Source organism: Canis aureus, chromosome 6, assembly GCF_053574225.1.
Source record: "Canis aureus isolate CA01 chromosome 6, VMU_Caureus_v.1.0, whole genome shotgun sequence".
NCBI lineage: Eukaryota > Metazoa > Chordata > Mammalia > Carnivora > Canidae > Canis > Canis aureus.
The window spans coordinates 19025853-19037731 of NC_135616.1; the positions used below are offsets into that span (position 1 = coordinate 19025853).

An 11879-nucleotide genomic window follows, 5' to 3' on the forward strand; every position below is an offset into this window, starting at 1 on the left:
ACCTTTGAGGTTCGTTTCCACTGCTTTAGAGCTGTCTGACTATGGGCAATTCTATTCATCCTCAGTCTTGGTTTAATAATATCTCATAAGATTGTGGCAAACATTAAAAATTAGATGATGTATGTGGCACACAGTTTTGGCACATAGTAAGTGCTCAGTGATGGCATCGAAGTCATTAATCAGCCTCCTGACATCCACTTTCTTATCCTGGCATTCAAGGCCAAAGTCCACTGCTCTGGTTTCCCCTATTGGTTGATGTTGGTTAGTAATAGGTGCTAGGTACCTAGCAGGCCCTCAACAAATTCTTGAAAAACAAGAGAATGAATCCATCAATAATATAATTACAGTGGTGTGTATGTGTGTGTCCTCAAAAGGAGGATTCAACCCTAATACATTAAAGTGCTTTCGATGACACACAAATGACTGGTCACCGAAGATTTCTTTGCATTAGAAATTTATTTATATGTTTGTTTTAAAATCCTAAATGAAACCCAATAACAAGTGGATAAAAGCCTAGTCACTCTCAGAGCCACCCAGGCCCTCAGTGACTTATCTCTGTCTCATCTCCAAAGCCTCTCTGAGCCTCCCTGTGGCATTCCAGAGCTCAGAGGAGCCGCGGTGAAAACTATTACCCTAAAGAATCACTAAAATGAATGTCTCAATTTACTGTATGTTATTTGGCTGTTTTAATAGTGCTTAAAGAAACTTTTTTTTTTTTTTTTGAGGGGCAAAGTTCAAATTAAAAACTGAATTTCAGGTCATGTGTACATCCCATAATTCCAGACATCTCAGCCACTACGACCTGGCGATAATAAGCCCTGTTTTTCAAGGAAGGAGTCTAAGGGGAAATTTAAAATTATGAAGTACAGGAAACATCAAGCATATGTTCAAATGTACCGAAGTCTCTGACTTTCCATGCTCTGGTCTCGAATCTCCCTGTCCCAAGACTTCCAGGGATGATATCTTCCTTCTCATTGGTGCCGGGTCCCTTAGTACTCCTAATTATACAATCTCCTCTTGCTTTTAGTGACCTCCTTCCTCTCCTTGTTTAAATCCTACACTTCTTCCAAGTTCTAAGACAAATTCTATCTCTCCTAGGGTAGAGTTTCCCACCACTGCCTCCATTATTTAGACCCACACAGTGTAGCATTTAATTGTTTTGTGTTAGCTTTTTCTTTCTAAATAGGTCACATTCTCCTTGGGGGCAAAGATTATGCTTTAGTCTCCCTCACTTCTCACTCGGAGCCTCTCCAAGTGATAGATACCTAGTAGGTGCTGATTAAATATCTGTTGATTGATTTCCTGCAAACTCCTGGGAAAGCAGTAGCCCAACCAAGGCAGTGCTCTGGATCTCCCTTTTGGAAGACATTCTTCGGGGAATGGGAAAAATCCTTCAAAAAGTCTTTGTCAGTGAGTGTGTGCTTTGAATGTGCTTCTAATGAGGTGCACGCAGGGTTGGGGGGGGCTGTAGGAGGGGCTGTTTTCCCCTCCTTTTGGGGAGCAGGAGGGTGAGGGGTGGAGTACCCCCAGGGGCACAGGGACTCTGGGGCTCCTGCTTCTGGGTAGGATGTAGATCAAAAAAGGAATGCTTGTACGTTTATGCCAGCATCTAAGTTCGCATAGGATTTGGCTCTCACTCACCAACCAGGAAGAAGAGGGCTCTAACTCTGATGACTTACAGCTAGAGAGAGAGAGAGATCCCCTTTGGGGTTGATAGTATTCTCTTAAGTCAGAGTGGGGAATCCCGATAGAAGGAGTTTGCTTGAGCAGTGGTGAAAGGTGAAAGATGACTACAAATTAGCTCCACACCTCTATGTCTGGCTTCTTCATGATGTACTAGGGCTTAAAAGCTCCTTTCCAGGGCAGAGATGGGGCACAGTGTCCCTAAGCAATTAAGAGAAGCTTCAGTGCCCTAAAGAGAAGGAAACAAAGGAGAGGCACCAGCAGGACTGGGCTAGATGGGTACAGGACGAGGACAGCTCCTTCCTCTTCTCTGGTGAGAGAAGGAACATGTGGATGCAGGTCTCTGTGAGCACACACACTTGAGAGTGCTGTTGTGAGTTGCTGAGGTGCATGCAGACGTTAACAAGCCACTGCTGTGAGTGAGGCCGATGCGCCTCTGATAGCTCGAGGATCAGACTATATAGAGAATTTGAGGTGGGGCGGATTGCCTTATTTGAGATATTTGAACAAGTATCACTTACTCATTTAGCTAAATATTCAATAAGAAGGGAAACCGAAGATTCTTGGGTCTTTATTGATTCTGGAAATCAGTAATTACCTCCAACAGAAATGGACACCAGTCCCAGTGTGAGGAGATGCTGGTGAAGCACACACATGACTTTGCTGTCTGCTGGCTAACTTTTAGCAGGGGTCACCTGGAAAGTAAATACAGATTGCTTATTGATCAAATGGAATGGTCCCTGATGTGGATATTATCATTGTGAAGTGGAATTTTTGTTTTTGTTCCGGGCCCTAAATATTTCCTTTTATAAAATTATTATTTTTGGGGTGCCTGGGTGGCTCAGTTGGTTGAGCATCTGCCTTTGGCTCAGGTCAGATCCCAGGGTCCTGGGATTGAGCCCCACATTGGGCTTCCTGCTCACTGGGGTCTGTTTCTCCCTCTCTATCTGCCTCTCCCCCACACCCAGCTTGTGCTCTCATTCTCACTCTCTCTCTCAAATAAATAGAATGTTTAAAAAAATTAAAATTATTATCTTTAAAATAATGCCTTTGAAATGATCGTGGACTACATGAAAGACTCACACACACAGGCCCTGGTTCCTTTACCTCTCCTCTTGAATCATTGACTTGTGCCTCTGCTTAACATCTCTCGGGATGGTTTCTATATCTCTTTCTGGGGGATCTTTATGTCTTCATATGAGTCTCACCTAGGGGTTCTTTATGTTTTTATTTTTAATTAAGTAAATTGTATGCCCAAGGTGGGGCTTGAACTTTACAACCCTCAGTTCAAGAGTCACATCCTCTACCTACTGAGCCAGCCAGGTGACCGCAGGGGTTCTTCTTTTTTTTTTTTTTTAAAGATTTTATTTATTATTTATTCATGATAGAGAGAGAGAGAGAGAGGGAGAGAGACAGGCAGAAGGAGAAGCAGGCTCCATGCAGGGAGCCCGACGTGGGACTCGATCCCGGGACTCCAGGATTACGCCCTGGGCCAAAGGCAGGCGCCAAACCGCTGAGCCACCCAGGGATCCCCACGCAGGGGTTCTTAATGTTGTAAAACTCCTAGCGTCTCACAGGGGTATCAGAGAGATCGTTTTTTGTGATACTAGGAAAGGAAGAGCAGATGAGGGGAAGAAATGACATTTTTGATGGAAAATGACATAAGCAGGGTTTGGATGGTCGAATATGCAGTAGGCTGTCTGCTATTTCTCTGTGTTCCCAGAGGATGTTCATAGCAGGGACTATGCCAAGCCAATTGCTAGTTTCATTTTACCTATGCTCCGCTTGACAGTCTGGCAGCGGGGGGGCGGGGGGGGGGTGGGGAGGCCTGCCAAGTGGAAGACACTCTTCAATGTGACCTTTTCTCATGACGTACATTGAGAAGGAAGAGGGAAGGACAGGAGGGGATGAAGGTCACATTATGTCCAAGAGGAGAGGTGGCGGGAGAGAACCCCTCCTCAGTCACTCTCCCTGATGACTGCAAGGGTCTGCTAGTGTCCTCGTTCTCAAGTGGGGTCTGGGGACCTCTGGGCTTCCTGAAGACGCTCTTGGGGATCTATGAGGCCCTCTTTTTCCAACTATCTTTCTGTGTGAGGCTAGGTGTTCTTCAAATACATCAATTAAAACAACATATTGCAAAAAATTGAATGCAGAGGCAGAGAATCTAGTTCTTTTATTAAGACAGACATTAAAGAGATATACAAAAACATAAAACAGCATTACTTTTCTCACTAATTTTTGTTTTGTAAATAATAGGTTATTTTAAAAAATAAAAAAATGCTATTTGTGTTATCTAAGTCTCATTTATATTAACATGTCATGGATTTATTTTTCTTTTTTTTTAATTTTTATTTATTTATGATAGTCACACAGAAAGAGAGAGAGAGAGAGAGGCAGAGACAGGAGCAGGCTCCATGCACCAGGAGCCCAATGCAGGATTGGATCCTGAGTCTCCAGGATCATGCCCTGGGCCAAAGACAGACGCTAAACCACTGCGCCACCCAGGGATCCCGATTTATTGTTCTTTTAAAATAAACCACCACAGGGCAGCCCGGGTGGCTCAGCAGTTTAGCGCCACCTTCAGCCCAGGGCCTGATCCCGGATACCCCGGATCAAGTCCCGGGTTGGGCTCCCTGCATGGAGCCTGCTTCTCCCTCTGCCTGTGTCTCTGCCGATCTCTCTCTCTCTCTCTCTCTCTCTCTCTCTCGCTCTGTCACTCATGAATAAATAAATAAAATATTAAAATAAAATAAAATAAACCACTACATGAATATTCAATAGTTTTCTGTTTTGATTTCTACTGTGGTCAATATAGATAGAGATAACTCACAGAAACGAAAGATCTTTGGGGTTCTCCGATAGTTGAGAATGTAAAGAGTTTGAGTTGATTGTTGAGAAATCAAAGAGTTTGTGAACTGTTTCTCCAGGGAAGAGCTTCTGTGTTTTGGAACCATTGCAGAAACAGTGATCCATAAAGAAGGCAAATACATTTTAGGGACATGTTAACCCTAGAAAGATAGGCCTTCCTCTCGAAACCACCGGCTTAAACAAAGTGGCCCCATCTACCTCAAGCCTTCCTTCTTCCTACAGCTGTCTGCATGAAACACTCCATACTCCCTTGTACAATATAAACAGGAGGATGTGTGCTTAGTCCATAGGTTAAATGAAAATGTAGGAACTTGAATTTTGGTCTGGGCCCCTCTGTTGTTTTCACAATGAGCATAATTTTTTTAAAAGATTTTATTTATTTATTTGAGAGAGGGAGTGTGAGAGAGAAAGAGCACAAGAAGGGGGGAGGGGTTGAGGCAGAGGGAGGAGCATATTCCCCACTGAGCAGGGAGCCTGATGTGGGGCATGATCCTAGGACCCTGGGATCATGGCCAGAGCCAAAAGCAGATGCCTAACTGACTGAGCCATCCAGGTGCTTCACAATTAGAATAATCTTGGGTGGATGAATTCATGCCTTGAAAATGAATAATTTTAGTTCATTTTGCCATGAAGTTATGAAGAAAAAGAACTCTCTCTCTATGTCATCTATAGAATCCTGATCACTATACTCAAGAGCTGGAGAATTCCCCTCCACTGCTGACAGCTGAGGAAGAGGTGTTGTGAGGCAGGTGTCGCTGATGTTGCAGAACATGGCTCTCTTCTGTAGGTGAGTGGCTGGAAATCCTATGACCTGGGATTTGGTAGACTTCCCCTTCCTCTGCACAAAAAGCAGACCTCTTCTCTCAGGTAGATCCTCTTCACCAGAGGACAGAGAGTGAGGAACTGAGTCAACACGGCTGGATGATTTGCCCCGAATTCCCCAGTTTGGTGCCTTTAACCTTTCCTGGCAAGGAATGAGTGAGAATGTGCAGGGAGGTGATGCGTGTGAATGCTGGTGCAGTACCCTCTGCACAGGAGTAGGTGCAAGCATTATTCCCCAAGCACATTCCTTCATTCATCAAGAGTTCCTGAGTGTCTGCTTTGTGGCTGCCACTCTTACTGCTTCTGAGAACCAGCCTTGAGTAGGGAGTTTCATGGAGCAAGGGAGAAGCTGGGAGGCAAAGGGTCAGCCTGTTTGCAGCCTACACAAACCCAAGGTTTGCTATCCAAGGATTACACAATAATCCTTGTGGGAGGGGTCAGAGGTTGGCAGCAAGATCCAGAGTAGATCTTAAAAATCCTCATCACAAGAAAATGAAAGAGAAAAAATTCTGTATATGGTGACGGATGTCAACTAGACTTATTGTGGTGATTCATTCTGTGATGTGTACAAATATTGAATCATTAGGTTATATACCTGAGACTAATATAATGTCATATCCCAGTTATACCTCGAGCATCATCATCATCATCATCATCATCATAATTATCTAGCCTATAGATTCATGAGCTCAAAGCTGGGGCAATAGGTCAGCACCCCAGGCACAGAAAGAATAAGTAAGACAGGGGGTGTTGTGGACCGATGTCTTGCTCCCTGGCTTACATATCTGCAGCTTCCCTCCAGGAGGCAGCAGGTATTTTGTGAACAGATGACTAAGGTTTGCTTAAGGGCCAAGGGTAGAGTGATCAGAGTTGGATTTCAGAAAAAGAATTTGTTCCATACCTACTGTGTGCTAGATGCAGGCACTGGCCCCAGGATGGTTCCAGGGCCTCCCAGTCTCAACTGTAGTGGCCTACCCACCTTTCTGGAGGATGGGATTGAGGACACTTGGTAACCTACTGCAGCATACATGGCAGATTGGCTACTGCCATTACCCATCATCACAGCCATAGTGGACCCCAAGCTTCCTCAAACACCGCTGCCCGTGTGTGTAGGGTGTGTGTGTGTGCTCTGCTCTCCCTGAACGGCCATTTCTCCTGACACTACCCCTCCTGGTGGGCTTGTCTTCTAAGTACCGCTGTGCTAGCTCCAGTGTTCTTGGAGGGTATCCCCCCTCACTCCAGTGAATCACAACTCTGTTGCTCCAAGGGTCTTGCTCTTTGCATTTTACAGTGAACTCCACTGAAAAACTTAGAAGAGTGCCTCTGAATCAGAGCTGGCAAGTCCTCTAAGGTCACCTTTTGGTGGTACATCAGTTGTATTCTCCACTCACTTGGAGCCAGGGTCTGAAGGTGGATCATGTGTTGGGTGATCCAACGGTTTGTGGTCCAAACCGTGACAATTTGAAGAATGAGTGGAAGTGCTATGAATAATTATACCAGGACAACAGGGGTACTTTCTGGTCTTTCCTCTAACGTCTCTCATTTTTTTAGGGTTAGTGGACAGATGCCCAATTATTAGACTGACAGTTTCCTTTTTATTTTTCTCTCAAGAAAGCCTAGTGAGGGATCCCTGGGTGGCGCAGCGGTTTGGCGCCTGCCTTTGGCCCAGGGCGCGATCCTGGAGACCCGGGATCGAATCCCACGTCAGGCTCCCGGTGCATGGAGCCTGCTTCTCCCTCTGCCTGTGTCTCTGCCCCTCTGTGTGTGTGTGTGTGACTATCATAAATAAATAAATTTTAAAAAATTAAAAAAAAAGAAAGCCTAGTGAATTCTCTTGGAAAATGTACTCTTCTTGACCTGTTCTGCTAAAATAAAAACAGTAGCTAGCATCAATATAGTACCTACCATAACTTAAGCACTATTCTACGTGCTTTTACATGTGTTAATTTATTCAATCTTCACCATCCCCTGAGACTGGTGGTCTAGTTTTATTCCCATTTTACAGACTAGAAAACAGGAGCACAGAGGTTAAACAAGTTTAATAGCTAGTTTGCCTAGCTAGTAGGTAGCAGAGCAAGATTTGAACCTGGGAGGGTCCAGAACCTGTGCATATAAGAACTACGCCTTCCTGCCTCTCTCCTGCACTCATTTAGTCCAGCTGACATTTATCGAGGAATTTGTATATGCCTGGAAGAGTTCTGGGTGTGGCGGTACCAAGGAGAATGGACATGATGATGCCTGCCTCAGTTCCCCAGTGAGGAGGCTCAGTTTGGTCCACCCTTGTATGGGTAAAATAACATATAGGGTCTCCTCCAGGGAGCGTCAGTTATACCCTCACATAACATGAGGTTTTTTATTCTGCTCACAAGTTATCCTATTTGGATGGCTACTGCCAAGTTACCTTGGCTCCCAGTTCTTAGACTTCCTTATTATGAGCCGTCCTTTGAACCCATAAACAAAATCTTTCAGTCAGAGGCAGTGGTCCCAAAGCAGTGTGCACTATTTATGATACTGCCAAGGGAGCGTTCTCAGCAGGCAAGGAGGGTTAATCAGAGCATTCTGGTGGCTTTCTCTAGGATTGCCAATACCCCATGCTTTCCTGTTTGAGGGTACTCTGGTTTTGCAGAAAGGAGGAAGGGAGCAGAGTCTCCAGGGATGTTTTCTGAACATGCTTCTCAAAACATCTGATATGTATGACAACTATATACAATATGGGCGATCCTGGTAGAGTTTTTTTCTAAGAATTCATAATGTCTAAACACAGGCATTCGCATAAAACGAGGGGAAGGTTTTAATCTTGGAGTGGTACAAAGGGCTTTTTTTTTTTTTTTTTTTTTTTTGGCATCAGCACAATTGTGAGAAACAGAGCACTTATTGTTTAGCATGTCAGGGCTCTGTGCCCGCCAAGGAAATGCTGATGAAGTAGTTCCAGTTGTGGGGGTGGGGGGTGCTGGTGGTGGTAAGGGGATGGCAGGCTGGGGAGGGGGTCCTCAGAAGAAAATAAGAAAGCAAATAAATAAGTGTTTCATTTAGCCCACCCTTCAGGACGTCCTTCCAGGAGTGTCAAGGCAATGATGTGCACATGCCTGTCCATGTGTTTAAAGTCAGAAAAATTACAAAAATGAACAAGGACCACTAGTGCCCTGACCGCCCCAACTCAATGGTATTGTTTTGTCTGCTTTGATTTATATAGTGCTGTGCTGCGTACAAAGGACATGGGCATTCCTTCTCGTCTGAGTCCCACACTGTCTCCAGATAATGATATTTGACACACTCTGAAGGACGTCAGGATGTTAAAGCAGGGTGTTTCCAGGCAGAGCGTTTCTCAAACATAGTTTTCCCTAAATGAAGAACTATCCAGTATGTTGAGGTTAACCTGTTATCCAACTAAATTGAGCGCTGCTTGCTGAGGGCCCCACCCAATGAGAGGTCTGTCTGTTGACACTTTGTAGGGGTTAGGAATTGACTGTGACCAGAGTCACCTCTCTTACTTTTATGGCTTTGCAGAGGTAGGTCATGATGGACTATGTTACAGATGGGAAGAGTACGGCTCAGAGGGTATAGAAGACTTCTTTTAAGTATTAGATCCAGGACCCAAGGCAAAGCTGGTCAAAGAGCACCAACTTGCCATGGGCCCACCCCATTTCTTCCTGGGAATGCTGTATGGACTCTTAAGGAAACTTTTTCCTCATGTGTTCACACTCCGATTAATGAACTTTACATTTTGGAAAGGACACTCCTAGAGAACAGGAGAGAGAGAGAGAGAGAGAGGAGGGTGTGAGTGACAGACAGAGACAGAGACAGAGATAGAGTCTTGTTAATGCAGATTGAGCCCAGCCCTAAGTTGCAAGGGAGTCTTCCCTCCCATTTTATTATAAAACTTTTCATACATGCAACAAAGATGAAAGAATTTTATAGTGAACATTGCATATTACATTCTGCAGTTAATAGTTTACTGTAGTTATTCAATCATGCATCTCTCTATCTATCCACCCATCTAATCATCCATCTAGCCATAGCTCTATCGTTAGGACTCTGTCTTTTCTTGATGCATTTCAAGGTAAATTGCAGATATCAGTGCACTTCCCCCTAAATAATTCATAAGGCACATGTTTAACTTAAATTCAGTGTTTGTTTATAGTTTTCTTTTGATGTAAGACTTACATGCACATCCACTGAGCTTTGGTAAATATCCCAGCCCCCCTCAAGACAAAAAATACCCCCATCTCCTCAGAAAGGTCCTTGACACCCCTTCCAGTCCATTCCTGCCTCCTTCTCCCTCGCTGACAACGGCTCCGAGTTTTCCACCGCTGCACTCTTGGGTGAGGCTTCATCCACTCGGCATAAGGTTTTTGACACTCATCCATCCATACTGTTGTGGGTATCAGGAGTTTGTTCCTTTTATTTGAGTGTACGAACGTGCTATCGTTGGTTTATCCATTTTTCCCACTGATGGGCTTCTCTCAGCTTTAGGATTTCACGAATAAAGCTGTTAGGAATATTCTCGTACACGTCTTTTTGTGGATATATGTTTGATTGCTCTTGGGTAAATGTGTGGGAGAAGCTTACTGAGTCAGAGGGTAGGTGTATGTTTAGTTTGATAAGAAGCTGTCAGCCCATTTTATAGCACCACCGATAATGCGTGGTGGTTCTGGGTGCCCGCATCCTTGCTGGTGTTTGGTGGTGTCTGTCATTTAAAATGTAGCCGTTCTGGTGCGTGTCTAGGTGGACAGCTGGTGCTGACAGCAGTGATGATAGCCGTGATGGAGGGGTAGATGTCTCTAGCACAAAGTACAGTTGATAACTCCTGAGTTTACTGGGAAACTCCTAGCTCTAGCTCTGGAAGTCCCCGCCCTCATGGTTTCTGATTGACAGATGGAAGTGCTTGGGGCAGTTCTGATTTTCAGGCTAATGCTCCTCGCACAATAAGCTCACTTAGGGCTTCTTTGTGTAGCCTGGTTGCTTCGCTTTAACCCCGGTGACATTTCTTAGCTCTCCTTCTTTGTCCGACAAACCTCTTAGGCTGGATTGCAATTTCTCTTCCTTTTCAGAGTTTTCACCCAGCGGAAGGTTGATGATTCAGATGTCAAGAGAGGCAGACTCCAAATAAAATGCAGAATAAACAATTTTGAAGACTTAGACCTCTCTTTTCTGTCTTTGTTACTTCTCAAGCCTCTTCTGGTTCTCACAGAATAGTATGAAAAAAAAAACCCTAAACAAGCTCGGAGTTAGGAGAGCTGGCCTTTGAGCTTAGCTGTGTGGCTAATGCTGCTGGGTCATTTCATTCATCTGGATTGGGTGCTTTGACTTTTTGGGCCATGGTTTCCTTGCTGGTAGAACGAGGCTGAAACAAATTATATTTAAGGCTTCATGCTTTTCTGAAATTTCCAAATCACTTTCTATTCTGTTTAGAAGAAACTTTGTAATGCTTTAATGTAAACATTCTACTTAAACAATTTTAAGTGGTCCTACAGTATTTCTTTCATCCCCTCTAGCACTTTAATGACACCCCGACATATTCCCGGTGACAGGTATCTCTTTTACATATTGACTTAAAGGTTTCCTTAATGACACCTTTGACTGTTATCAGATGCTGCACTTCACTCTGGTATAGAAGGATTTTATCTCAAACGATGGAAGTGCTGGGTGACTTGGTATTTATTTCATATGTGCTTTGGGATCTTTATGGGCCGCCTAGGTGTTTGCACTGGATTCATTAATTTTCTCCCACTTACGTCATTACTATTCGGTGTCCAGTAGCATTCTATAATTGGGTGGTATGGCAAAGAGAGAAGAGTGTGAGAAAGAATGTTTCCGTGGCTGCCTCCTGCCTGCAGGCAGTCATTCTGGTGCAGAAGGAAGGGAGATGGGAATAGCTAGAGAGGGTTGGCTTCAGGGGAAACGGACAGCCCAAATCGCAGTGAAAACCAGATATGGGGTTGAAGAGATAGAGTCTGCGATAAAGGTGTTTTCCCTGGCACTGCTGCTAATGCCTTGGCTGCGTGGGAGATTTTCCTGGGTTTTTATTCCCTGCGATCCCAGGAAGAGCAAGTATCCTGGTCACAGAAGAAACCTTCAACTACAGCTCAAACATGGGCCCCCAACCCTCTCAAGCTATAGGGTTTCCAGCACAGAATGCTGAGCAAACACACCAGGTGCCTCTCCGCACTGATTGTGGGTTTTGGTGCTAACCAGAGAGCTCTGCAGATGATGCTGAAGGTCACACGAAGGTAGAGGATCCGCAAAGCAGCACGACGCACCACCCAACTGCAAGCTAATTGGGAAGGAAATGATTTCAAACTGACAGACTGTGGCCTGATAACCGAAATCTCACAGGGACAAAAGGTTCGTGTCATTTAAAGGGGTAGCTTTGCCTATTTAAATTGCGCAAACAAAAGAAATGAAAACCCCCTCGTGGGATGGGAAGTTCTATTAGCAGATATTACCATCCTTGCTTTTATGCCCTCCTGTGTCACAAACCCTGAACATGTGCTGCGTGTCCTCAG

At 44.5% G+C, this 11879-nt stretch overlaps 1 long non-coding RNA gene across 1 annotated transcript in view; it reads left to right on the forward strand.

The window, feature by feature from the left end:
* Positions 1 to 7123, forward strand: part of LOC144315584 (uncharacterized) — a 42664-nt gene extending 35541 nt beyond the window's left edge. Inside the window, exons 2-3 of the long non-coding RNA XR_013381305.1 lie at positions 5224 to 5338; positions 6985 to 7123. This is a non-coding gene — a long non-coding RNA (uncharacterized LOC144315584). The remainder of the gene's footprint in view (positions 1 to 5223; positions 5339 to 6984) is intronic.
* Positions 7124 to 11879: the final 4756 nt, after the last annotated feature.